At 34.7% G+C, this 27,265-nt stretch overlaps 1 long non-coding RNA gene across 2 annotated transcripts; it reads right to left on the minus strand.

Annotated features, from left to right (window-relative positions):
* Positions 1-3,056: 3,056 nt before the first annotated feature.
* LOC121410995 lies at positions 3,057-27,265 on the minus strand. 2 transcript variants are annotated; one of them, XR_005969408.1, is made up of 2 exons: positions 26,866-27,265; positions 3,057-6,282 (listed from the first exon to the last, which is right to left on the minus strand). It is a non-coding gene; the product is annotated as an uncharacterized LOC121410995 (long non-coding RNA). The 2 variants fall into 2 exon arrangements; XR_005969409.1 differs by lacking the exon at positions 26,866-27,265 and adding an exon at positions 23,333-23,674.

Below are 27,265 nucleotides of genomic sequence, written 5' to 3' on the forward strand. Positions count from 1 at the left end.
TGTTAAGGCCCCAATAAATATGTATCACCATGCTTGGCTAAATCCCAAGGCAACTTCGAACCACCCCCCCCCTCCATGTATCTCACAGCAATGAAAGATGATAGGACTTATAGATCTGAGATGTTTTATGATTGGAGACTGAAATCTATACGGGCAACGAAATCATTCCATGATGAAATACACGTCATTAAAATTAAGAAATAAGAAACAAAATTGGAGTCTATCATGCGTAACACTCGTGCTCTTCACGTGCTCCAATGTATTAATTTAACTATGCCGGTATTAAATATTTCTTCTTAATCCAAATACATTGGTTTCTTTAAACAAAAAAGAGAGAAACTTAAACCAACCTAGTTACAAGGACTCAGCTAACATGGTGATACACATTACAAAAAATTAAATATTTGTGATGAAGTTTCTAGCTACTTGTGACACCAAATATGCTTCGTTTATCACTCTTGAGTCAGCCTTAGAATCGTTCTTATGCAGTGCATATACAAACAACAATAATGATCTTTTATCTAATAATTCATCTATTAGGTAAAAATATGCAAACGTTACTTGAATCAAAACAATTTTAAGTAATAATGATGTGTGATATAAGGGATATGTCCTTTCGGATCGCTTCATTGTGTTAGTTCTGCTGCTTTTATAAGAGAGTTTTGTATAATCTTGGATAAAGATCTTCAGGAATTGTAGATTTTCACGCAAACATGATGCAAAACATTTATTTAAAAGTATTACATATCTGGGCCCCTATGCATAAACGTTACCATTGTAGTAACTTTACCATCCAATGGTGACTACCACAGGAACAATGCTCATCAACCAATCAAAATCAAGGAGTCCATGAAAGCTACAATTGGCTGGCAAAACACCATAATAGTAATTTTTATGCAACGGGGCCCAGTTCTATCCATTACATAATTGCCACTTCTTTACTTTGAAAAATCGTTATACGCACATACCAACTTTATTCTGAGTGGAGAGGCACATGAATTCTGGTCTGCATTTGTATTCATTCTCAGTAAGAAATTATTCAAAGAAGTACCTATTCAAAATACATTTGTTAACGAGCCTATCCCTTCTAATGCGGGGTAACCTTGACCTGCAGACATTTTGCCAACTTGATTTTGACACCGAAATTTCAAACTCTCCTTGCCCATCCATGCGAGATGCTTTAAGCCCTTATGAAACGAAGAAAACTAAAATTCATAGCATGATTATGAACTCCCGTAATTCATTTGCCTCCGTAGAAAAATGATAGGGAAATCCTAGTTTCAATCCTCTTCCTTTTTTGGGGGGAGGGCACACTCCAGTTGCGGATCTAGAATTTTTCAAAGGGGGTACTTTTAAAATTATGACAAGCCCCCCCCCCAAAAAAAAAGAGGGGGAAAGGGTCATTAAAAATGAAGGGCGTTTACTCCCCTCTGATCCTGCATTGTATATGCCAATGACATAACACTTGGTTGTCATGTGATTATCATGACATTTACATTTAAAGATGGTGCAAATTCATACATAATAATATATGCAACTTAACACCATATATGGTGTTAAGTTGCATCGCACCTTTCAGGGTATAAACTGCAATTTCAGGTGCAAACAAGGACAAAGGTGTATTTTGCACCCATAACATTATGGATGGAAGATTGCCCCCAAAGGTGATACCAGTTCTGTATTTAGGGTGTCAACATGAACCTGATTTTTTTTCTTAAAGTGTATAGTGTGTTTTATTCTAAACATATTTCGGGGCCCTTGACATTATTCAGGAAAAATACTAATCCCCATCCCTTCGACATTTTGCTGAGGTAGACATTTTAATCTGTCTTTGAAGACGAAAGTAACAAAACCGAAGATATTATTTGCACAAGAAAATTCTTAAAATTGTATGAGTGATAAAAATGTTGCCACCGCCGGAAGCATCTAATGTCCCTTCAGGAAATCATGTTACCAAAAACTTCCTTTACATCCAAAGTCAACTGACTGACAAACAAAAACAAAAAACACATTTATGTAATGATGGCAAGGTGAAGGTTGGCAAATGATTCACAAACATTTCACCCTCTTTGTGTCGATGTGGCGTCTGTAATTATTGTTCATTCTTGATTGGGTAGGAAGGCCTCAGTATTTGTCACGCAACATGAAGAAAAAAACCATCCCAAGAGAATGCTATCTCATCCTGGTACGTATTATTCAACACTCAACATTATCACGCACAACATAACATGTCCGTCATATGTTATACAATTCTGTCACATGTAATATTGTGAACACAAACCGAGAAGTATGGGGGCAGAATCCCTTCTGAATTTGTTGTTGACCAGTCACCAAAACTTACTAGGCCGGGAAAGGGGGGGGGGGGGTCTTGCAACTGCATTTATTTTGCTAAGCAACCCATTTGTAGTGATACTCACAAAGTCAACAAATGATGGGTGCTGTAATGGAATATTTACTATTAAAGTTCTAATATACAAGTAAACTTTTGAAGTTGAGATACTTATATTATTGCTGGACTTTTCATTAATAGATCACCCTTCATTTGAAGGCTGACCCCCCCCCCCACTAATTTTCCCTACTGACTTTGAAAACTACAATCAATTCCAATCTATGAACCGGGGGGGGGGGGGGGGGCATTCATAAAGCTGTTCGTCAGTTAAGAGTGACTTTAAGATCGACTGGTGATCCTTTCTTGTGGTAAAATGACATTCAACATTAAATGTTCATTGGTGATTATGTAGCGCATAAGAAATGTTCACCAGTCGTTCTTTAAGTCGCTCTTAACTTAAGAACAGCTTTATTACAAACCTTCCTGGTATGTTCCTTACACAGTGCTCTCCACGCATGATCAATCAAACACATGAACACAGTTTACTATTTTAGATTTTGGCATTTCGTCAAAATTTTTAACAAGATAGGAGGGGAAAAACACCCTAGTCTGCAAGTATCTAATTACTTTGCGTCCCCATTTCTAGCCTTTCTAATTATGGTGTGCAAGATAAAACAGGTACATGAAGGGGACAGAACAGCAACAGAGAGGCAAGAAAAAGAGGGGGTGGGTGGCAAAGAGCCTCATGATTTATTACTTTCTTCTGATAGTATAAGTTCAAATCTTCAACAGGTAGATCATATGGTTCATATTCACTTGGTGTCCAACCAGATAATCTACTTCTCAGATAGTCTAGTACCACCAGAATGGTCTAAACCCTTTCAGTACTCTATCAATTTGGTATTATTGTTGTTTGATCTACTTTACACTTGTTGTAATTGTCATTTAGTATAAATGTCTAATTTTCACTCCTACTTATTTTCTAAATGAAAATTTTGTTAATAAAAAAGTCATATAATCATATAGACCATTAAAGTTTTGTTAGAACAAGTAGATATAAGACAAAATTCGAATCGAATTGTCTGCTCGAAATTAAAAAAAATATGTTAAAAGGGCTAAATGGTAATATTATAGAGCAAATGGTTATAAGACAATCTGGTAATCTAAATGGAGGTATTGCTGCTAAAAACGTGATGGATATGGGATCGTACTTATTTCCAAATGATTATTTTATTCATATCAAACTGAGGAAAGATTCAAAATGTAAATTCAAAAGGGATTGTTCCATGGTATCTCTGCTGACATTAAAGGAAGAATGTACAAAATCAAATAGAAACATTAAAAAGACCTTGAATATTTTTTAGTTTATTCATTTTTTTCTCTCTTTTTTAAATATCCAGAAAAGATCTCTTGAAAAATAAATTTACAATTCAAAGCATTATAAAAGTTCAGATAAGTCTTTACAATATATCTGCAACAAATAATCAGATGTCGAATAACTCCAAATGTTCACTTTACAACTTTTTTCTATTGTACATGAACTTGTCATGAAATCAGGAATCACCAAAGCAAAGGAATATTGATAAAATTGTTATAATCTGCTCCAAATAAAAAAAAAGAAATGGTGTCTGAACTACATATTTTGTCTGGTAAATGAAACATTAAGCTCTATTAAGTTTAATAGCTTCCATGTTTCATAATCATTTAGGTACATGCAATTATAAAATGTTTTTTAATGAGCACATTTTAATTACGTTACATGTACTTTACAACCCTGCCCTAAAATACTGCAGTATGGATCATCATGGATTCTTCAGCCTTCTGAATAAAAGGTGCAGGTATGAATAAATTATATCATCTCCACCAATAACCATTTCCCAAATTCTGAACTGCAGATCATAGTTATTTCATATGGTAGTTATCATATTTCATTATATTGATCCAAGGACTGAATGTGCATTTTTCATACCCTGCTAATGCCTGCATAACATTATTTAATTAAAATCTTCATACAGAAATCATATGAACCATGGATACAGTGCAAAGAATGGTCACTCTGTGTTCCCAACTATTCAATTCAATTCATTCCATTTCCAGTTAAAATCTTTCTAGTTTTTATGTGTGTTTATGAAAATATATGAATAATTAGAATAAATATTCATTATAATAACAAGATAGGGTAATTAATTTGTGCACATATCCATCTTGTTAGGTGCTGAAGGCGCTCCTATATCACCCCAGATATGCTGCTCTACTGATTCTATTGCTCACAGCTTTTTGTGGAATTTCTTCCTGCAGGTACCCATTAACCTCACCTGGGTCAAGTGCAGCAAGATGTGGATGAATATCTTGCCGAAGAAAATCAACGCTAGTGGTTTTGTGGTTCTGACTCTGAAATTTCAATCAAAGTGTCTCAGGTTGGATCGAAGGAGGTGATTAAAAAAAAAGAAATTCATCCACATCGAGTTGCTCTTGAACCAGATGAAGATAATAGTTGCCAAGTAGGATTAATTCCTCTAAAGCATTGCGTACTGTGTTATGGCTGCTGAGGCAAGAGCCAGGGTGACCATCTTCAAAGTCCTATGAAAGTGCCTACAGACTTTTTCCATACTGCAATATGAGCTTTAGAAGAACAGACTATTATTAGAATTATTCTCCTGTTCAGTTTTGATAATGTTGTATTTGTTCTAGATAAGTACAACATGAAGAAGAGAGGGAATGGGGGTGTCTTTGTTCAGTGCCATTTACAGAATCACTATATTTATTTTATTCATGCTTCAACATTTCTGATAATTATTTCATTTGCATTATCCACATTTTTCTTAAATGCATTTAGGAAAACTGACAAGGCATATTAGCACATATAAAAAAAACCCACTAAACTGACTAGCCCATGGAAATTGATGTTGTTACATGTGTATTGCTGGTGAGATATTAAAGGGGATAGTGAAACTGACCTTGATTGTGTTTTGAAAAATCAAGAAATAAAAACAAAAATACAGAATTATCAACAAACTTGGAAAAACATAACACGGAATGGATTTATGTGATCTAAAATTCTCTGTGTTCAATTGATATTGTAATACAAAATTCTATGAGAAAAATATATTTAGTCATTATGAAACTTTTGGAATTTTATAATGCAGCTGATTGCATGTAACAGAGTAAAATAAAAATTATTGTCATTTATATATGCCCGCTAGTTTTGATGGACTTTCATCAAACTTTCATTAACATTTTCCTGCTTTTATTAAAAGCATCTTGATATCAGTGTGCAGTCAAATTTTAAGATCTTCACAACATTACAACCAACAAACCACTTAGAAGTAAGATATGACCTTGCTTGTGAATTATTCCACCCCTCAACTTCTTCACAACTCAGTGAGATATTTGAAATATTGTGCAGTGGTCCATTACCTATTCCCCTGAACCTTGAATGAATACTCAGACCTTAAGTAAATCAGATGCTACTGTATTGCAGTTGAACCTGAGATGATACTTGATGACGATCGGACATAGAACCAAGACAGAGAAACCCATCATATTGAATTTCATGAAAGTTCAAGTCTTTGCAGATATAGACGATTTCTCTTATCGATGTCTTGCCCTTTTTTGTCTCCTTGTTCTGGTTTTAGGTTGCTTGTCTTTTGGTGCTTTAACATCCTCTTCCATTACCTCTGCTTTTTTTACTTCATCTCTCTGGACCTCTTCTTGTTGGACCTCTTCTTGTTGGACCTCATCTTGTTGGACCTCATCTTGTTGGACCTCAACTTGTTGGATCTCATCTTGTTGGATCTCATCTTGTTGGACCTCTTCTTGTTGGACCTCTTCTTGGACAGCATCATGGTGAACATCCTCCTCCTCATCGTCATGTTGTTGTAGAGTATCAAGATGACCTGGAGACCCCATCAATTGATGATCATCTCCCTGTGTCTGCAACACCGGTAATGGACCTGTAGAAAATGGGATAGAAAAAAAATATGATAATTAACAAGGTCAAGCATGTAGGGAGATCAATTTTGAAGATGATTGTATTTTGAAGGATTATAGATCACTTCTTGACAATGCTGCTGTATAGAAAACTAGATAGAAAGAGGAACCTAATATCAGCTCAAATCTATTAAGCAGGAAAAGAAAATCAAATTTTCAAGAAATAAAGAGTGCTTACTGAATTGTTAAGGATGGTATGTATATCTGGCACAAGTGGAAATATTGAAGATGTAACAAATGAATCTAGGAAAATGAATATCAAGACAGGACAATGAGTTGTGACACTCAACAATAATTAGAGAAAAAAGGAGATATGGATAGTACAGCTACATCTATCCATGTTATATTTGTCTCAGCAGACAATGGTAAATGATTGGACAGAAAAGGATAAAGCATTTGGTAAATAACAAACGCTTCTTTAATGGAGTAGCTGAATACCCCCAACGACAGTGACAGCGATGACATCAACAACCATGCCAAGTGATGGACAGTTCACCATGTCACATCAAGGATGCAGTGTCAATCTTTCTTCTCCTATAATCTTGAAGATTGTCCATAATTCCTCCTGTCCTGTGGACAGCTCAGCTGAGTATGACTGAATGCAAATGTACAGCTAGATATGAGGGGCAGTGCTACAGGGGGAGGGGGTGGGGGTGACCTCCCCTTCTACAATTCTCAAAGAGATAAGAGATGGCAAAGAAGAAGAAAGAATACTGTAAAGAGGAGAATCTGTTGTATAACTACATGATACCTTTCAACTAACTGTAAGGTCACATGCTCCCTTCCTTTCTCAAAATACCCTGTTACCACCCTGATTCATAAACTTTTAATATTGAAGGCTTAATAAATTGCCTCCTCACCATGTAATTTGTAATATAAGAGGAAAGAATATTGAGTCATCTACCAAGTGAATGGAGTCTATAAGGTCGGCATGCAAATTTCATAACCGTCATTCCGGTGTAAAAATTCCTATATTTCTTTATCATCATTTTTTTTTAAATAACTGTTTCTATTACAAATAACACAGTACATACAATATTTCATTTTAATACTTATTTTCATGATTTTGTAATGAAAATGTTCAATTCTTGAGATCAACCCATATATTCAAAGGGAAAATCATGACATTTCTTTACACAAAATTACAGTTACGGCTCATAACTACATAGCAAGTCAGTTACGGCTCAAAACTATAAAAGATATCATTAATAAGTCTACTAAACCGTTCTCACTACCTTACTAAAACTAGTTTAGTGGAAACTAGTTAAACGTGTAATGAGAACAGTCGAAGCGATCTTGGAAGAGATCTTCCAAACCGGTTCAGAAAACTAATTCGCGATGTAACTTTCAAGATCGCTTTGCCTTGTTAGACTCGATTTAACGTGAGGACACAATCGTTCTGCGGGAAGTGATCTTCGCACATTTTGAGCGTGCTACTCAAGATGACAGGTGTAGAATGCCTACGCTGCGGTTTTGAAGTTTGCGCGAAATGTGTCATCCCACTGAGAGCGTTTCCATATAGCAACAAGATCGCTTTACGTGAAGTGATTTTGAAAACCACTTTCATGTGATCAAATGGGAACGCTAGCAAAGCGATCTTCCAAACTGCTTTCCAGTCAACCAGTTTTAGAAAGCGTAATGGGAACGGTGTCTACTATTAAGTGAATATTATCTAGGCCTTTGTTTTCTTAAAATACATTTAGAGCACGAAAGGCATAATTTAAAGTTCTATTCCATAACTTGACACATTGACTGATCAATTCTTTAATTTGCAGTGGGATGGAACAGGAAAAACTGATTTCTAGTAGGCAATGGGTTAGTAGCCTTCTATGCCTTTGCATATATCTAAAGAAGATAGTCTTAGAGGTTCATGAAACAGACAAAATGATACATGGCATCACCTTGAACTCGGCATGAACCAAACCACCCACTGGCACACAAGATCATGGCCAGTCATCACACCATGATTAATGGTCACAGAAAGAAACAATGCAACTTTTCCATGACTACTCATCTATTTTTACGATTCAACAGAGGCAGAAGAATTAGGGTACCTGTTGTAAGGTCGGATATTAGGAGCCTAGACAGGTTGGATTACAGTGAGACACCTGCAGATGGTCAGAAGGGTTTCTGGTTGGTGGATCATGTCATGTGTTGTATCCAGTCACCAAGGATCAATGCTAAATGCATCCGAATCAACTTCCTTTCCAATTTATTCAGTTTATTACATTAATGTTGAGCTGTAAAACCACATGTCAAACAGCGATTGCATTTCATCAAAATCACTTTGCTCTCAAATTCACTTTGCATCAGCAGTCAGAAGCTCATTTATTCACTTGCATTTTATCACGATGCATAATCAAAATAGGAACTTATTATTTTATCCATCAAAAGCTCATTAACAGTAATTTTGGTTTATGATTTGTTATATTAACCACAAAAAGTCTGAACATACACCTGTTGAGAGGTGTCATATCATGGAATCTACCAGTCTCAGGTAACAGGTTCAGGTATATAAAACCATGCTACAAAGTTTGAGTTCAAATGAAATGACATAATACTTTATATATTGAAATGACATACTTGAAAATATGTTGAGAAGGTGGTAGTGCTGATAAACGTAATAAAATTTGAAAGGATTGTGTGTATCTGTCTCTTTTAAAGCCCTACAAAGTGAGCACTGCAGATTTGACGCACCCATAGCGACATCAATGAAATTCTCTACATTTAAACACAAATCAGAATAGAAGAGAGACATGCCTGACATGGTGGCATTCATCACAAAAGTGCATATCTTTCAAAATTCCAATTTCGAATCCAGAAAAGAAACATTATAGAAAAGGACTTTATAAAGAGAGAACAAAAAAATAGGGGAGATTACTTTAATATTGATTTTATTTAATAATAATAATATTGATAATACAATACACAATTCAGGAATCTCTTAAGCTTGACAGGAATTAAAGAATGCACAAATAAATATTTAAAAATACTCAAACAAGTTATCATTTAGTCAACATATTTCAACAATCATCACACACAGACCTTTCATTCATTACATCTAATCCAATTCACATGTCACGAGGACCATTTGCATTGCAGTGAATAAAGAAATCAAGAGCAACATAATAACGTGCAAAATGGGGGTTGACAACCTAAGCCTTCAACTTGATACTCAAATCTTTCTAGTCTGACACTTTCTTGAGTAAGTAGAAGATATTTTGATAGCTTTCTACGGTGAGGTTATAATGGAATTCTATTCATTTTATTTTCGATTTTCCGCAATTCCCCAAAGGTTCCTGTAAGACCTTGGCAACATTACCATCTTCTACACAAAGCACCTTGTTCTGATTATCAGTGGGGAGAGAAAGGGCAACAAAGGTGCACTCATAGCCCCCATCCATGAAATAGTGGGATGGTGGAGGGTGGGTGTGGGGTAGTGGGTGAATGGGTAGACATGGGGGAATAGTGAGTCAATGTGCTATTTAGAATGTCATGATAGGTTCTTTCTCAAAGGTGCTGTTCAATCATTTTTAAGAATTTAATAGTCATGGTATGCTGTGGAATATTTACTGATTGGAAGCACTGAAAATTTGATTTATTAACGCTCAAAATCAGCTGTAAAGGCACACACACAACCATTATCAAAATTGTTAAAATGTAAAAGAAAGTTTAAGAAAAGTATGAATGAATCTCTCTCAAATCAGAGATTCTAGAAAATGACTGGATCCGTCCTACCTCCTTTTTTTTAAAAGCATTTTAGATACTGGATAAGACAGGCTGAGGCTGAGAACCTTGATGTATGCAGATTAAAAGTCAAATTTGATGAAAAAAGTGAACCAAAATGTGCTTCCTAGATTCTATAGGCTTATTTTTGAAATTTAGTAACCCTACGGATCTGGGAGCCATATCACTCAATTGTCTGGAGTGGATTCCGGAGAATAAAGTCAAGAATAAATTCGTGGGTGTACATCAGGCTTATCTCAATATCAATCCTTCATTGCCCAATATGATAATTCGCTGGACAGGAACTGGGTCTACTCCAGTTACAGTACATCTGATTACTACCAGAGATAGAGTTATACTCGCTATAGCTTTGATTTGAGCTATGTTCAAACAACCATTTTTCACCAATGCGATAGTTGCATTTAACCAATTAGGTTATATTGGTCATAAAAAATAAACACCTTTGTAATAAGAATACAAGCATGAAACAATTACCTAAAAAGGTGTGTTTGTATAATGTTTCTTGTGCAGAAAAATGTTTATGAAAGATTGTTTGAATGCAAATGAGATCTTAAATATGAATCTTTGATTTCATTCAGGGTTGGGCGTGCATTGCATATCAGACTGCGCAGTATCATGCACAGTGTGATGACTAGAAGGGAGGAGAGAGGGAGGGAAAATCAGCATTGATGAAAAATCATTCAAAAACTCTCCAGTAATAACCTTATTTTGTGTTGGCATTTTGATTTGTAAAATCACTTGAAGACATCCATGTACAGAAAGACGGATGCAGGAAAGAGATACAGATATAACTGAGGAGGGACAGAGATAACAAGTTTGTAGCCAGAATTGAACCCTTGACCTTTCTAATCAAGGAAAGGGCCCTGCAGGATCCTTGAGCACCACAGGACTCTTTCCTATCAAGTAACCATGGTAACACAAAACTGCATGCAAAATGCATTGAATATCAAGAAAGAAGGAGTATATTTGGTGACCTAAATATATACAAATTGACAAGAAGTATCAATTACCAAATTACGGATCTCTTAAGTATTTTGAAATAAGACTGTTTGACTAATAAAGTCATCCTAGCTTCACCCATTCATTCATTAATTTTGAAATCATGCGCTAATGGAGATATCATTCATATCACATGGAATCCACTTCATGTCACTGATTCAGTCATTGTGTAAAAATGTGTCAAGTTAACATTAATTACAAAGTGTTATTTTCCTATAACTTCAAAATTAGTTTCTGCGACTACACTCTATCTGATTTAGTTTTATGTCAAATATAAAGAAGTTTTAGATAACCATCATATCAGCATCAGTCTTGGAGACATATGGCTATCGTAAAGCATGTTCTTGGCATAGGCCATTGAGAGACATGATGTATGATTGTTGCCTGATTGTTGGTTGCAGTGCAAGGAATTATCTTGACAGAGGCAAGGAAAAGTTAAGAAACAATTACACAACATCGTCATTATTCTTGCTCACTCCACCCTCCTGTTTCCCCCATTGAAATATTGAGGAAATAAAAAACTTGAGACAATCACTCTTAAATTTCAAAATATTCTAGATATCAATTACTTTTGAATCATGATACCATCATTAAGAGAGATAAAAAAAATGAATTTACTTCATCAATGTTATTTTCCTATATGGTTGATCCAGTAGCTGTTCATGCTCTATGATATTTTCCACTTAGATAGCAAGAGATCTTGTCTTCACAAATGTACAATGCAGGATGTGATGACTGTATTCTGTGCTTGTCTTTTTCAGTGACAGATCTATAAGAGCTCAAGTAATCTGCCAATTGTAACATGGACCTACTACTCTAGCAGTAGGTCCATGATTGTAAATCCACTTCTTTTCTATTGCCAATGTCACCATAGTTTCGTGACAAGCAATTTTTTAAAATCTGGAACTTCATGATCGGGGTTCAAGATGTTAGCCTAAAATGTCTAAAAATGCAAAAAAAATATCATAATTTCACTGTCTGTGCATTAGACCCAGTGTATGTTCTATAAGCAGCAAGCATCATGTGATATATCATTCCAGACAGTCTTGTTTGTGGACAGAGTAGTTTCATGGAAGAACCTTTAGAAGATAACTATGATAACTTACCATAACAACACTCCAGACCAGATGACCATCTCAAAATAAGCACATACCATTACCTGCGGTCTCTTTGATGTATGGAAAACCAAACATTGTCTTGTCACTGCTTTTTCTTAGCCCATGCAGTAGTCAAGAATATCCATAATTTTGCTTTATACCCTTGCTACTTTTCATCACATACTATCTCCTATGCTTTTATTGTGAACACTACCATAGCAGGGCCAGAGAGTGCTTAACTATTGAGATGAGACTAAACCATCATTAAAAAAATAAACCAGTGTAAACATATAGGAGGTGAGGGAAAGTTTTAGTATCATCATTGGCAATGGAGCTATTAGACCTTCCTTGGCCAAACCAGTATTGCAGGACCTAAGACCAAATTCCAGTGTTAGAAAAACAAATCTTAGTAACAGTATGCATTCATAAAATCAACAAACTATATATTTCTTGTAAGTACATGAAGAAATCACTCTAAAATTGCTCCAACCAAAGGGAAAGTTGACGACAGGGAGAGATGTTAGAGCATGTGAATCCTACGCTCAGTGATAGAGTGTCTGCCTCATGAATGGGAGGTCATGGGTTCGACCCTCAGCCGAGTCATACCAAAGACTTACAAAATGGGACCTTCTGCCTACTTGCTAGGCGCTCAGCATTTAAACTGGAGAATGGTAATAATAACACAATTGAAGTGGCTACCCTGGGTAAATAAAACATTTTTTTGTTTTATATGTAAATGTATACTGTATACATCAATTTTCAGATAAGATGATCAATCCAAATATTGTGAGAGGTCAGATCACTGGAAAACATCATAGAAAAACAAAAGCTCAATGACAGCTCTGAAATGTCTGAACAAAACCAGCGATCCATTGATACATTCCCAGGGAAAACAATACAAACCCCCAAAACATCATTGCAAATGACTGAAGAAACCACAAAACATAATCCTCCTGGAAATTTGTCTAATGAATGGTCAATGACACTCAAAAAGTCTAGTGGTCTTCCTTTCTAGGAATACACAATTTATGACCAGTTACATCAGGTCAAAGCAATTAGAAACTTGAGATTCATTGCATATATGACCCGTAATGCAATATAATTAATTTCCTCATTAAAGTACAAAACTCATTTAACGGGTAAAACTGAATCTATAGGAAAGCATTACAGAAAGTTCCTAAGCTAACTATGTTACTTCCAACCAATTTCATTAGAAAAAGAACCTGGAAATCTTTATATCAAGATGATTCTCCATTCCCTTATTAAAGAGAAGAAATCATTCTAAGTGAGGAAATAAAGAAATTATCAATGAATGAATAAAAAAGAATTGTTGATGTAAAAGTGAAAGCCAATACAGTGAGGAGAAAGAAATAGTAATATGGATAGATAATACACTTACAAGGAAATTAAGATAATCAATGAAAAAGGGGAATTATCAAAATAAGACTTCATACTATGTATAGACAAGTTTTGTGACTAGTACAGATCAAACACAGTTCAAATACACATAGCCTTTAATATAAAACAGACAATTCCAATTTCCTAACTTCTCAGGCTACTTTCCTTCAGAGTACTAGACTTCTCATTTGTTATTCTTCAGGCTATCATAAAAGAAAACGATGCCATCTCATTAAATTAAGTCAAATTATGGCAATTGAATGATTTTGACATTTCAATGGCGTTCTCTGTATTTCATAAGTAATTAGGCACTGTATCATAATGGCTTCATGCTGCTTCCTAGTTATATCAGCTAAATAATGCACATCCCTTCACTGCTAGTTTGGTGACAGCTATACTTATTTGGTAGAAAATGATGGTCAAAAACTAGTTCTTATACTTTCCCATCCTCAATCAAAGTCACCCTCCTTGGTAGCTTTGGCAGTACATGGTTTGTAAACTCTGCTTAACCCCCAAAACAAAGAATATTTATCAGAACCACTAAAAGTCACTTTAAATAGTCTCATTTAAAGAGTTAATAGAGGCAGAGCTATCACTATTTCATAACCTCATCATGAACCCTCCAGTCAGTAATAGGCTCAATATCTCCATGGTATGTCTTAGATGAATCTATGTAAAACAAAAAAATTTTAATTGTAAACAAATTATTCTCAAGTCATTATTTTTTCACAGCATTACATAAATTATCATTTTTTGTAGCCTATATGTATCCTGTACTTCTTATGCTTAAATCTTTGCATGTTTACAAGTAGATTATAAATATGCACTACAAATGAAGGGGATAATTTTGGTAAAATATCTTCACACATCTCTGATTATTATATATAATTCTGAATATCAAAAAGGCATATAACTATGACAACAGATATTACAATTCAACATCTGAAGACAAGAGGGCACAAAATGGCTTTTGTAATCACACCGTGTTTCTCGCGTACGGTCAGATAGTCATGTAACCCGGCCATTTGAGAACAGGGCCCTCTAAATTCCCGAAACATCAGGTCCAGTTTACCCAACCTTTTGTATATTAGGCTATAATTTTTACAAAACATCAGGTAAATTGCACCCAACCTTTCAGGAATCTATAGGGGGTCCTTTTGTCAAATGGTCAGGTAAACTGGACTGATGTTTCGGTATTTTAGGGGGGGGGGCCTTTTCTAAAATGGTCGGGTTATGCGATTGCCCACGACCAGATGCGACAACCTGATGTGATAGTACAAGCCCACAAAACAGGGCTATTCTAGATTTTTAATGGAAATTAATTTTTTTCACTGGTTAATGCACTATAAAAGGAAAAATTATAACATGGGTTAATCATCAACAACTTACATTTTTATATTTCATTTTATATCATATTGCAACCAATAAACACATTCGACATAAAGAGGAGCAGATAGATTCTTTCAAATTTCATTTCTTTCAATAAACTCCCAGAGGTGACCCTGGCATATAAATAAATTTACCCTTTCTCCCAGTGTAAAAACAAGGTGATTGGTGAGAATAACTCCAAGACAAGAAAAAGAAAAATGGCGTCAACTGACGTGTTCAACATCTTGTCACAACAGTCATAATAATCAGAAAAAATTTAGTGAAAGATTTACGACCAGGTCACAAACGCATTTCCTGAAGGCCTTGTCATATACTGCCATTTAGCAAAACCATCTCACAGAAGTTAATATTTTAATCATTTTACTGTCAAACTTTATTTCAGCTCGTTTACAAATGCATATAGTTTAGTTAAGTTTAGTTTACTCCAACAATGTTGTAGAACTAAGCCTCTCCATCCATCAAAGTAGAATGTCCATTACAGCTCTCCTTCAGACAAAATTAGATGTGCTACTTATGTTGGAAGGAAGGGGTGGCAGGGGTATCGTGGACTGCAAAACATTCCATCAAAAATACTAAAAAAATTGAAAATTACTCAGAATCAGAGGCAATCTTCTCCTAACACTTATCCAGTCTATTCTTAAATGCAATCACTAAACAAGCATTCACTATCTCCAGTGCATTTGTATGCCATTCATGGCAAGAAGAAAAACAATTAAAGGTATTATCAACTCCAGTGAATACAAATATTGTAAGATGCAAATGACATCAATATGTGACAGAACCCAAGACTGGACCTATCAACTTGAGAATGAATTACATCCTGGCATACAGGAAGACAAGGAACATCAGACTCAAATAGACAAATCATTCAAAATGTATAATGATTTAAACAAGGCGAGTGCAATTTATTTGATACACCTGACCTGTCGACAATTTGATAAGATAAATTGCTAGCTTAAGCGGGCACGCAGTCCGTAGTAGAAAGGTTTGCACTCAACTGAATGTTATTTCAAGCCATTCAGAAACACACGCTATGGGCTTACGTCTGAATTTTGAGAAGTGCCTGAATTCTAAGGGTTAATTTCATCTGGCAAGAATTCATTAAGTTAACAAATATATCAATCGTAAAAGGTAAATGCTAGTTTTGGTAACGATATCAAAAAGAGTTCGTACAGAATCCAATGAAATGACCACTAAAGTGTCTGTTTGTATAAGGTCAATTCCAGCGTAACGGACATGACGTTCAGACAAATTTTTGTAATTCAAATGTTTATACAGTAGAATTAGCAGTCTTTTGATAATTGTTACTAAGCTTATCAGACACATTTAAGTATCAGTTACATACACATAAAATTTCAAATCGTTTCATTGAACAGTTGCGGAGAAATTGCACTCTTTGTGAGCGTAACGGACATGACACGAAATGGACGAAGCATTTTTACCTCCTATTGCTTATCAAAATTCCTGTGAATTCTTAGATTGCATGCACCTGACATTGGTGTTAATTTAACCTTAAGACCATGCTCTATCCATAAAATAGTGTTTAACAACAGTTTTGCAGTGCATTCTGTATTCCGAGCTCAAAATGTAGCGTAACGGACATGACACACGAAGCGTAACGGACATGACAGTTTTGTCCACTTTTTGTAAGCGAATATAATTATTTTATTACAAGATATGGTACAAGTCTAATTGTTTACATGTTAAGGCTAGAGGTTAGAGACACATATCATAACTGGTAATCTGTAATATCTCCTATTATTTTGCATTTTGAGAGGGGGTCTTTTTGTACAATATTTATAAAACCAAAAAATATTTAGAAAAAATTATTTTACACCGGTTAACAACAGTTAATAAGTATTTTCCAGTTACTACCATCCGCCACACCTTATTAAAGGAAAAAAAGTTGATAGAAAAGATTATTTTTTATTCATGCCCTAATATTTGATAATATACTAGCGTAACGGACATGACACCCTAACGAAGTGAACTTCATCAGTACTTCTTAGTTTGAAAATGGAAGAAATATCAATAATGAATGTAATTATGTAACAGCAAAGTACCTTTACTGACAATCTAATGAAAAATATGTAGATATTATTAGCAGGTATCATTAAATTAATAGCTATAGCCTAAGTGATAATTTTATATTGAATACATTTATCGTACCACTACGACACACTGAGAAGACCAAATCTCTTTTTTTTTTGTGAGAAGAAAACAAAATTTACCAGACCTGTATAAATCCATGAAGAACATATTATGGAATGTATTGTATGATAAAGAATATGTACTAGTATTAATGTCAGTTTTAAGATTACAAAAAATGGTATTAAAATTTAATAGCAGTACCTGGAAAGCGGTCTTTCATTATCGATTATGTACGAGTTGAAAGGTAATCGGAATGCTTGTAAATAGCTTCTGAGATTTTTTTTTCATTCAAAATAACTATCATCCTGAGTATAATCATCCTTTCATCAAATCTTGGATGTTCTAAATCTTACAATCTTGCTTGCTGACAAACGTGGCTGTATCTACATGTAATTTTGTTGTATTGTCCGCGCTGCTTGTGTACAGTTGAAGATACATCATTCAAATCGTTATTATGGCTGACCAAAATACTATGACATAATTTATTGATCGCGCCACATTCTTTCCACGGCCCCTTTGCTTTGTGATACTGCAAAGAAGTGCCACTGTAGATTCATGGATTCATAGAGCTACATGTACATCATGAAACACAGATATCCGAATACAAACTTGCTTTTAAATGTGATCCCATGCCATCACTGAAGAAGTACATGTTGAGGTTGGTGTAAGTCAGATACTTTGAAGTAATATCATCAATGATCATTAATTCACAAGTTGGAGTTTTATCATGCTCCAAACTGTCAGTGCAAGAACCTAAGATAATCAAATGTTTGTTCAAACACGAATGATGCAGATTGTGATCTGAGTATGTTGCCAGATCTAGCTGCATCTTATCCTAATATTATGTAACATACCGTTAATTCTCAGAAAAATCTACCAGAACAAGAGCTGAACTTTCATCATTCACCAACTTCTAAAAATAGCTTGAATGACATGCAGATTCTATGAAATATTACATTCAGCTATCCTCAAACAATTGAGACTAACCTCAGTCTGTGACACTGAGCCTAATATTTTGTTTTTGTAAATGCTGCCATTTGCCATATATAAGGCGTCATGTCCGTTACGCGAATTGTCATGTCCGTTACGCCATTTTTATGAAAATGAGAAATGGTAAGGGAAAATGATTGCTACACATGGTAGGGGGTTTAATTCTAACATAGAATCTGAATCTGCAGTACCTTTAGACAAATTTCCTGTAAGCTGTGAAAACTTTAAGTGAAAAACGTAACGGACATGACACTGATAATGGTAAAGAAATCACACAAATCTGAAGACAGATTTCTGTAAAATTGATGAATGGCATAAAATTTAACAATTATTTTCTGTTGATTTAAACATTAATCAACTATTCAAAAGTTAAAAGAGACCTCTGGGACCTTGTTTGCTTTTAGTAGAGACAGAAAAGATGAATTGTTCAAAAATAGCCAATTTTTTTACATTTTGCAATATACTATTCTATTTTTTTGATGATGGAAAAAACTACCAAATTATATCAATATTGCGATTTTTCTATTGGAAATTGAGACTTTATAGATTACTTTTTAAGAAAATTTTACTGCTTGAGTGAAATCTGAAACTTCATTTTTTCTCTAAAGTGAACATTTTCCATGGAATTGCCCATAAATAAAACGCATGTGCAAAAGGATTCTGGAAGAAATTGTGTAATTACTGAGAAATCAGCAAATAAGCACGGGATTTGGGTAGGGCGTCAGGCCCGACGCCCTAAGCAATAATTATACATTGTCCCACGTGCGCTTATCTGTGTTGGGGATTTTCGGTGTGAACATTTTTCAGCATAGATTTCAAGATTTCACAAAGTCCAGTTAATGTAACTGTACCAGATCTAGATCCTCGATGATATACTAGCAATTAAGCCTTGTTTTACAGACTTTCTCATAAAATCAGTGTTAACTGCAACTACTGGAATTTCTCTTTAAAAAGTTTGAATACCGTGATTTCAAGTGAGATCTTGTCATTCTGGACATGCATATTTAACATATTAAATCATGAATAGAACTCTGTAAGGAAGATATCACTTGTGTGAATGTCATCACATTCAACTAACTTATCATGACAATAAAACAAAATGAAACCTTGGCAACCATTATCTTTGATGTATATCATCATCACTGCTCACCGCTGAGAAGGGCAAGTGTTCCTGTGGTTAGAAAGATTGCTAGCCGTGACAAAGTGCTGAGATAATAATACTTCTAATAAGAGTCTCTCTCGACTTTTCAAATCAGTCTAATAGGCCCACCTAGCATCACACATGTCTGTTGAAGTACTATCCCACCCCTGTTCCTCCCATACAACCTAAAATTACATGAAAATAAACTATCATAACTAAAACCACCATTATACTACAAATGTTATACTTTTTACTTCTAGGCCCACCTAGCATCACACATGTCTGTTGAAGTACTATCCCACCCCTGTTCCTCCCATACAACCTAAAATTACATGAAAATAAACTATCATAACTAAAACCACCATCATACTACAAATGTTATACTTTTTTTCCTTTTTCATGCTGTATTAATGAAACTATACCCAATGTTGTGGCCCAGTGGATAAATCTCCAGACTTTCAAACAGAAGGTAGTCAGTCAGAATCCCAGCCATGGCTTATTTTCCTTCAACAAGAAAGTGATCTATATTGTATGGTACTCAACCGATGTGAGGTAAATGGGTACCCAGTAGGAACCCATTACTTCAAATGCTTGTGTGCTCTAATAGGTTTGCCGGGCTAAATTCAGGGTAGGGTAATATATCTAAGTCCTTCAGAAGCATCTAGAAATGTTAATGGTATGTGAAATGCACTACACAAGAAGTAAATATTAATATTGTTATTATTATTATCATTATTATTATTAATGACATTCATGTTTGACTATAAAAAAATTAGAATATTAAAAAAGTGAAAGAAATATTAACATTTAAGATGTTAAATTCCTTATCTCTAAAATTATGGGAATTTATGCACTGGCAGGCGATTTAAGGATAGATATATAATATTTATAATTTGGAGAAAATCATACAAAAGCACAACTTCCCCCCATAAAAAACAACAATAACAGAACTTCAATCCTGAAATAATAATAAGGGGAATAACTTTTTAAAATACTTTTTACATTAGTATGCAATAAAATGCAGAATGGCCTCATCATTTTTGGTATGAAGCAGCAAGTTTCTATGTCTATGATTAATGTAATGACATTCATGTGGGCATGAGTCGAACTTTGAGGTGTACCTGCACTTTGGTTAGATAGCATGTGAGAGTTAATGGGTCCAATATTTTAACAGGTCATACGGAAGTCAAAGAATCTCAAATAAAAACAAGTGTTGCTAGGGCGAGCACATAATACGCCCGCCTGTAAAGCGGAAAATGGAGTTATTGGTCAAGCAAGAAAAATGGAAGTAGGTAACTTCACCTATGACTTCACCTATGACCTCAAAATCAATAGCATTGCTGGGATCTATGCTAGTATCATATACACCAATTATATGAGCCTAGGTTAAGTTCAACTAAAGTTATCACGTTTACAATCACTGCAGAAGGGTAAGATGAAAACATGACACTGTGACCTTGACCTTTTACCATTTGACCTCAAAATCAGTAGGCTTCTTTGCTTTGAATTCACACTTGCATCATACACACCAAATTATATGGGCCTTAGTTAAGTTAAACTGAAGTTATCACGTTTACAAGGACTGCAGAAGGGTAAGATGAAAATTTGTCACTGTGACCTTGAACTTTGACCTCAAAATCATTAGGCTTCCTGGGATTCATTCTAGTATCATACACACCAAGTTATATGAGCCTAGAATAAGTCATACTGAAGTTATCGTGTTTACAAGGAAAAGTTAACGGACGGACGGACAAACACTGAGCATTATACCATAATTACCGTCTAGGACGGGCGTATAAAACAAGATACATTATACCTACTAGTTTCATAATCAACATCAATGATCTTGATATTCCATGCGGTAATTGGAATTTCATAACATCACAAAATGCATTGGACTAAACTTCAGGATTACATGGCAAGATTCATTCTTAGACATACTGATTTCATTATGTACCTGTTACATCGAAACTGTACCCATAAGTTTTATACTACCATGATACTATTGCCCTGCATTGACAGTAATGCGTCTTGACCTGGGCCTATCTTAATCTTTATTATGTTTTGTATTGACTTTGTAAATTTCTTTCCTTTATTGTTATTTCAATAGAGTGATATCAAATCAAAAATTGTATACTGGAAAAGGCAGTTGGGCTAAAGTCAGAGGAATGACATCTAATTCCTTTGGAACTAATGGAATCATATAGTGCTGTTATATAGGAAAATATGCTTTTGCTTTCAAATTATACTTACTTCATTCCTAAAAACAGAAGTTCTGTATTTTTTTTTATTTTTAAGTACTGTATACTACAAGATTAATTCCTTCTCAGCATGTAACCATTAATGTAATTGTAAATATACTTTTTCATCATGTGCCATTGTTTTCTTTACATTGCACAGAGACATGAATACAGTCATGAACTTTTCATGCCCATTGCATTCCTGTATGAGAAAGTAATTGACTATCATGAGATTTTAATCTTCCATTCACAGGGGGAAATATACAAAAGAATCTACATTTTACATGATTTATGAATAATTCAGTTTTGAAGAAGGAACTGCAGAGCTATATTTAAGAAATGGTCTTTAAAATCATGGTGTTTTTAAACACTGAACATTACTGAACTATATTACATGAAAATATGAACTTCAGTTGAATTTATAATTTGTGCTTTTGCTTTAACAGCTCTTGTGTGTGATGAGGTGTGCATTGGGCAAATGGCAAATAATCCAGAATGAGGACTAAACAGAAAAGACACCTATAGAATATGAGACACCCCTGCACTACCATCATGTTCAGTGAAGCCATTAAATAGCAATATAACACTTGATTATTATTTTTTGTGCAATAATTTCCCGACTTGCACCATATAATTTTGTGAGATCAAAAGAGCAAACATTTTCTTAATCAACATCTGCTCCAAGGTATATTTCAGCATGGTGAGATACTCACTCAGTCAATCCTCACATTTATTTCAGGAAATCAGGAGATAATTCTCTTACAATAACAACATCATGCAGAAACAGTTGATGTTTTGCACATTACAACATAAAAAAACCGGTATCCCTGAAAAAGAGACAGTTGGAATAATATACACCTGGGAGTCTATTAAAGCCTACACAAAAGACAACAAACCCACACACTACTGTGATCTGTTAAAGTCAAATCACAAGGTTTGCAGCGGATAAAATTGCTTAAATTCTAGAATGTCTATAGGAAATACCACAATGGTAATTATGTGAGTGTAAAAACGACACACCTGAATTGCAATTGAATAATCAAAGCATAAATAACATCATGCTTAACAAGAAAAGAAAAATTATCTGGATATGACGAATGCTTATTTAATCCAGTTTGTCTCGCTCCATCCCCCTAAAAAAAAGAGTAAAATAGAAAAAATATATCATGATTATTTCAAGTCAAATGGTGATTTTGATTTTATATACCTGAGTGAATAAGTAAACAAACATGACTTCAAATTGAAGATCCAAATAAAAGAAAAAAAAGAAGACTTTACTTCAGATAAGTGCATGTATTAATTAATTAATGGGTATGTCATTGAGTTACTGAATGGAGAGGCATACATGTAGAAGGGAGGAAAATGGAAGGGTACAGATAGGGGAGGGACAGATCCATAATTTCATAAATGGAAGAAGCACAGAACACATTTGTTGAGTATCCCCCCCCTGCAAAAAAAGAAATTAAGCTCTCTCTTGCCGAAAGGACACAATTACCTTTAAAACATGATGACACCCCCCAAATAAAAATGCATATTTTATATCATGTCCACTACCACAAGACACAGCTCTTGCAACCCCATACCCCCCATGGAACAAGATAAAAAGAATGTGTGAAAGTGAGAGAAAGTCTTTCAGAATCAACTTTTTCCTTGCTAAACATCTCTGTGTATAAAAGAATAAAAGAATTACATGTAGGCCTATATCAAACTGCTCTCTATCATCAAATTACCTTTGATAAAACCAAAATAATGTCAGCATAAGGGACAAACTTTGACCAAATGCTTTTGACAAACTGTTCATTGGAGTTCAGATTTTCAGGGTTTATCAAATGAAAACACATGCATGAAATATGGCTCTTACCTCATTTGAATCACTGATGAATTCCGCCTGCAAATAAGGTCCTTTACTATGTTCATAGTCATAAAAATGAGTTTATTTTTACAAGTGCGATTAAAAGCATGACCTCATGGTCACATCCCAACAAGTTCAATGATTGTGTCAACCAAACAAGACAGTCGATTTGCAGAGGTGCAAGAAAAATGCCCTCATTAGTTACTTTCACACCTCCCTGATTGCAAAAGTACTCCACATTCATATCCACCTGAACTAGATCAATTTCTCCAAGTTGATGAGCGTGCAATTAAATTTACATCCTAACGTGTGTGATGTGCATTCTTCTTGCCTCATATTCATACTGTAAACATCCTGCAACTTTCGAGAAATACCTGTAAAAAATCCTGTAATTTTGAAAGGTACCTACTAATTTGCAGATATTTTAACTTGGGTAGGCCTATCACTGTATATTACAAGTAATTTGCTTTCACACTCACAAAAGCACAATATATTTTGTGACAGGGTTGGTGTTAAAACTCACTATACCTTCATTTCTCATTTGAGGGGGAGGGGGGGGGGGGATAAGTATCTTTGCATGTGTATATATGTTGGTGTTGCTACATGTACATGTATATTTGATTGAGTTCTGGTGATGTTCAAAGCTCATTAGTATGCTGAAATCAATTACCCAGAAAATGTTTGAATGTGATAAACGTAAATTATGTATCCTTGAAGCATTTTGGTTCTCTTTTCTACTGTAAATGATTTTGAATTTTTTCATATGAGAATTTGAATAGTGACTTACAAGATGTATTTCATGAAATACATAGGATCAAAACAACGAGTGCTCAATCTTGTGTGATTCAAGGGACAGATACTTTCTGTTATGACAAATTATTTTTAGAGAAACATTTTTCCTACATGTAGGAAGTCAAGCTTGACTACTCAATGTCCTCCTCTTCACTTTTGTGGAGGCTCTGAAATTTTGTATTATATTGTTTCATCACATGTAATGTAAGCAAACATTTACTATTCCATGTAGCAATACAATAATTGTATGAAAGCAGTTTAGGGTAGAGAGCAATTGCTAAAGAGTACAGTTTGAATATTTTGAAGAACCTGGGTCTCATTTGACAAAATAAAAAAATCACAATACTTTATACACCTAAGCATGTTTTAATCATACACAGTGGAATTTGGTGATTTTAACCTTCCTCAGTTTTGTGCTACCTTTATTTCTTTATTTAAAAATTCGTGCAAAAACTTTTTCAATACACATGCATTTCTCAGAAAATTTCTCATTTTTTTCGCAGGCAATAACTTCCATATAAATGATTGAACTTGCATACTTGACAGATATCTTATCAATAAAAAGCTTATAGCTGAGGTAGAGTTATGTCAAACACTTATCTATAATGTACCTTGTGATACATGAACAGGACAACACAGACCTGAATCATATTCAAACACAAGTTCTATAACTCCATGATTACTTTGCTTGACTATTTCTGCAAACACAACATCACATAATCATATTGCTGTAAGGGCGTGATAGGTCTAGCCCGATAAGGGGCAATGCTATATAAATCTTACAGCTATGACACCAGATTAAAAATAAATCTATATGCTCTAGTAAAGGCACTCCTACTACATTGACTTAACCTCCTATCAATCCTGACTGGAAGTGTTAATCCTAAAGAATCTCTCCTTTGATGACTCATGATCTGAAGTCAATCTGAAATCAGGTCTAAGCGCTGGCAGTCTCGTCAGTAATGATATTTCTCCTCTAGATTACAAGCCGTCAATCAAACTCACATCCTAAATATAGTGGATTGAGAGTCTTGAGTAGATTTCTAGACTAATGATAAGCTTCAAATTAAGTAGGTGGCTGTGTGAATCCAAAGTCGTTTTGTAGCGTTTTCATGAGCATGTCTTAAACATTCCTTTAATGATTTTATACATATGATATCTTTCTCTTGAACATGGCAGTATAGGTTTTCTGGCTGAGCTCAAGTGTCTAATACTCTAATATCAGATGAATAGCAGGATCAGAGGTATATATTCTCATCTTCAGACCATATAAAAAAGAATCCGTGCTCACATTCAAAAGCTGTAGAATATGAATAACTTTATTTGACACTCCCATGACATTATCTTATTTAGTCTGGCATCATCCTCTTTACTTCCAATCAAGATAGGCCATGCATATATCCTAAGTATATCAGGTAGCAAATCAATATACCTAAGTGGGATGAAAAGGGTGGAGAGGGGATTAAAAGGGGTATGGCGAGTACCAGACACTCCCCTTGCCTGTTCAATGCCATACATGCAGTCCTACATGTCAAGAAGTCCTATTCATCATCTTCTAGCTGAAAATTGTTAAGTAAATTTGTAAGGTAAACATTTTCTTAAGATTGTATCATTAATTACTCAAGCATTTACCGGACATTGATTCAAGTACAGTACTTAATGAATTCAATGATTAAATGAAATCAAATATGTACATGTATACTGATCAAGTACTCATTTACCACCCTGGGTTGAGTGCAGCACAAAGTGGATGATTTTCTTGCTGAAGGAAATCACCATCATGATTGAGATTTGCAACTGTTACCATTTGACAAGAAACGTACCAGTATATGACCACGTAAAGCAAGAGAATTTAAACCAGCTGCAACTACTGTCACAATAGACAAAATAAAAGGGGGAAAACAACAAAAGAATCCTGGCCAAATGGCTACAAGATGTTCAACTGGAACAAAGAGACAATGATTAGTCAATCCAATCATTTTTCCATACTCTAAAACTATTTCAACTTTATTTTTTTCAAGAATAGAAAGAGGAAATGTAAATTTATTGGCACTCTTTCATCACAGCTAAGCAGGTTCCTAGATACCAAATTTTCAGATAACAGTTGCCCAGGGAGGCCACAATGGAATATCATTTGGTATTATAATCCAGTCAGCTCTACCTGTTCATGGGCAAAATGATTTTGACAGCAGGAAAGGAGGTACAGTCTGCAATGACAAACTGGTAGCAAAAAGAGGATAATTGGTTGTTTCCTCATGGGTCTTCATCCTATTCCCATTGTGACCTTTAGTTTCTACATTTGTAAAGTGTGGTGAAGAATGATTGAGGTCTGGCTTATGATTATACTTCAAAAAAATAAAACATTTCTTACATGATTTTCAGAAGAGATGAAGATGTATTCCAGGCAGGTAAATCATGCTTTGACTTTTACGTAATTCAGAGAAATTATATCTGACTAGTTTAATGATAATGTGTTTGTAATTGATTCTTGAAAATGTATATGAATAAGATTATACTTATTCATATCTGGTACTGACCTTTAAAGCCACCATCCGAAAGTGACTAGGGCTTGAACCTCAAACCTTTGCATCAACTCAATAACTTCCTACCTAGCTTGGATAACAGGTGCATGGCACAATGCTTGGTTATGAGAGTGGGTTCTTATAATAGTGCGCATCTCTGTCAAATATGGTGCTTCAGTAGGTACTTTAACTTTTCAGGGAATATATTTCTGCCAAGGAACCATTTACCTTGCCTGAATCTAGTGTTGCAAATGTACAAGATAAATGTTGTGTCTTGTGAAGAACAGAAGTGCTGTAGCTGGATTTTAACTCTTTATGATCTATGTTCCAGAGACATATCAACTAGACTATGAACACCTATACATTGATAAAAGAAAATAGACATATAAATATGAATATGTGCCAAATTATGTCTTATCATGTTATGGATGGTATATGGCTTGTATATTGAATTACTACGAACTGGACGGTATCCTAAACATTATTTGGGCAAATTTACTTGTTAACAGACATATGACAGTTGGGATACTATCCAAGGATTTAATATAGAGTCTATACAAACTACATCCACTGGTTAATTACAAGAAGAGGCTGGAAGGTGAGTTGACAAGGAAAGGTAATCAGTAAG

The sequence above is a fragment of the Lytechinus variegatus genome, chromosome 3 (assembly GCF_018143015.1).
Source record: "Lytechinus variegatus isolate NC3 chromosome 3, Lvar_3.0, whole genome shotgun sequence".
Classification (NCBI taxonomy): Eukaryota; Metazoa; Echinodermata; class Echinoidea; order Temnopleuroida; family Toxopneustidae; genus Lytechinus; species Lytechinus variegatus.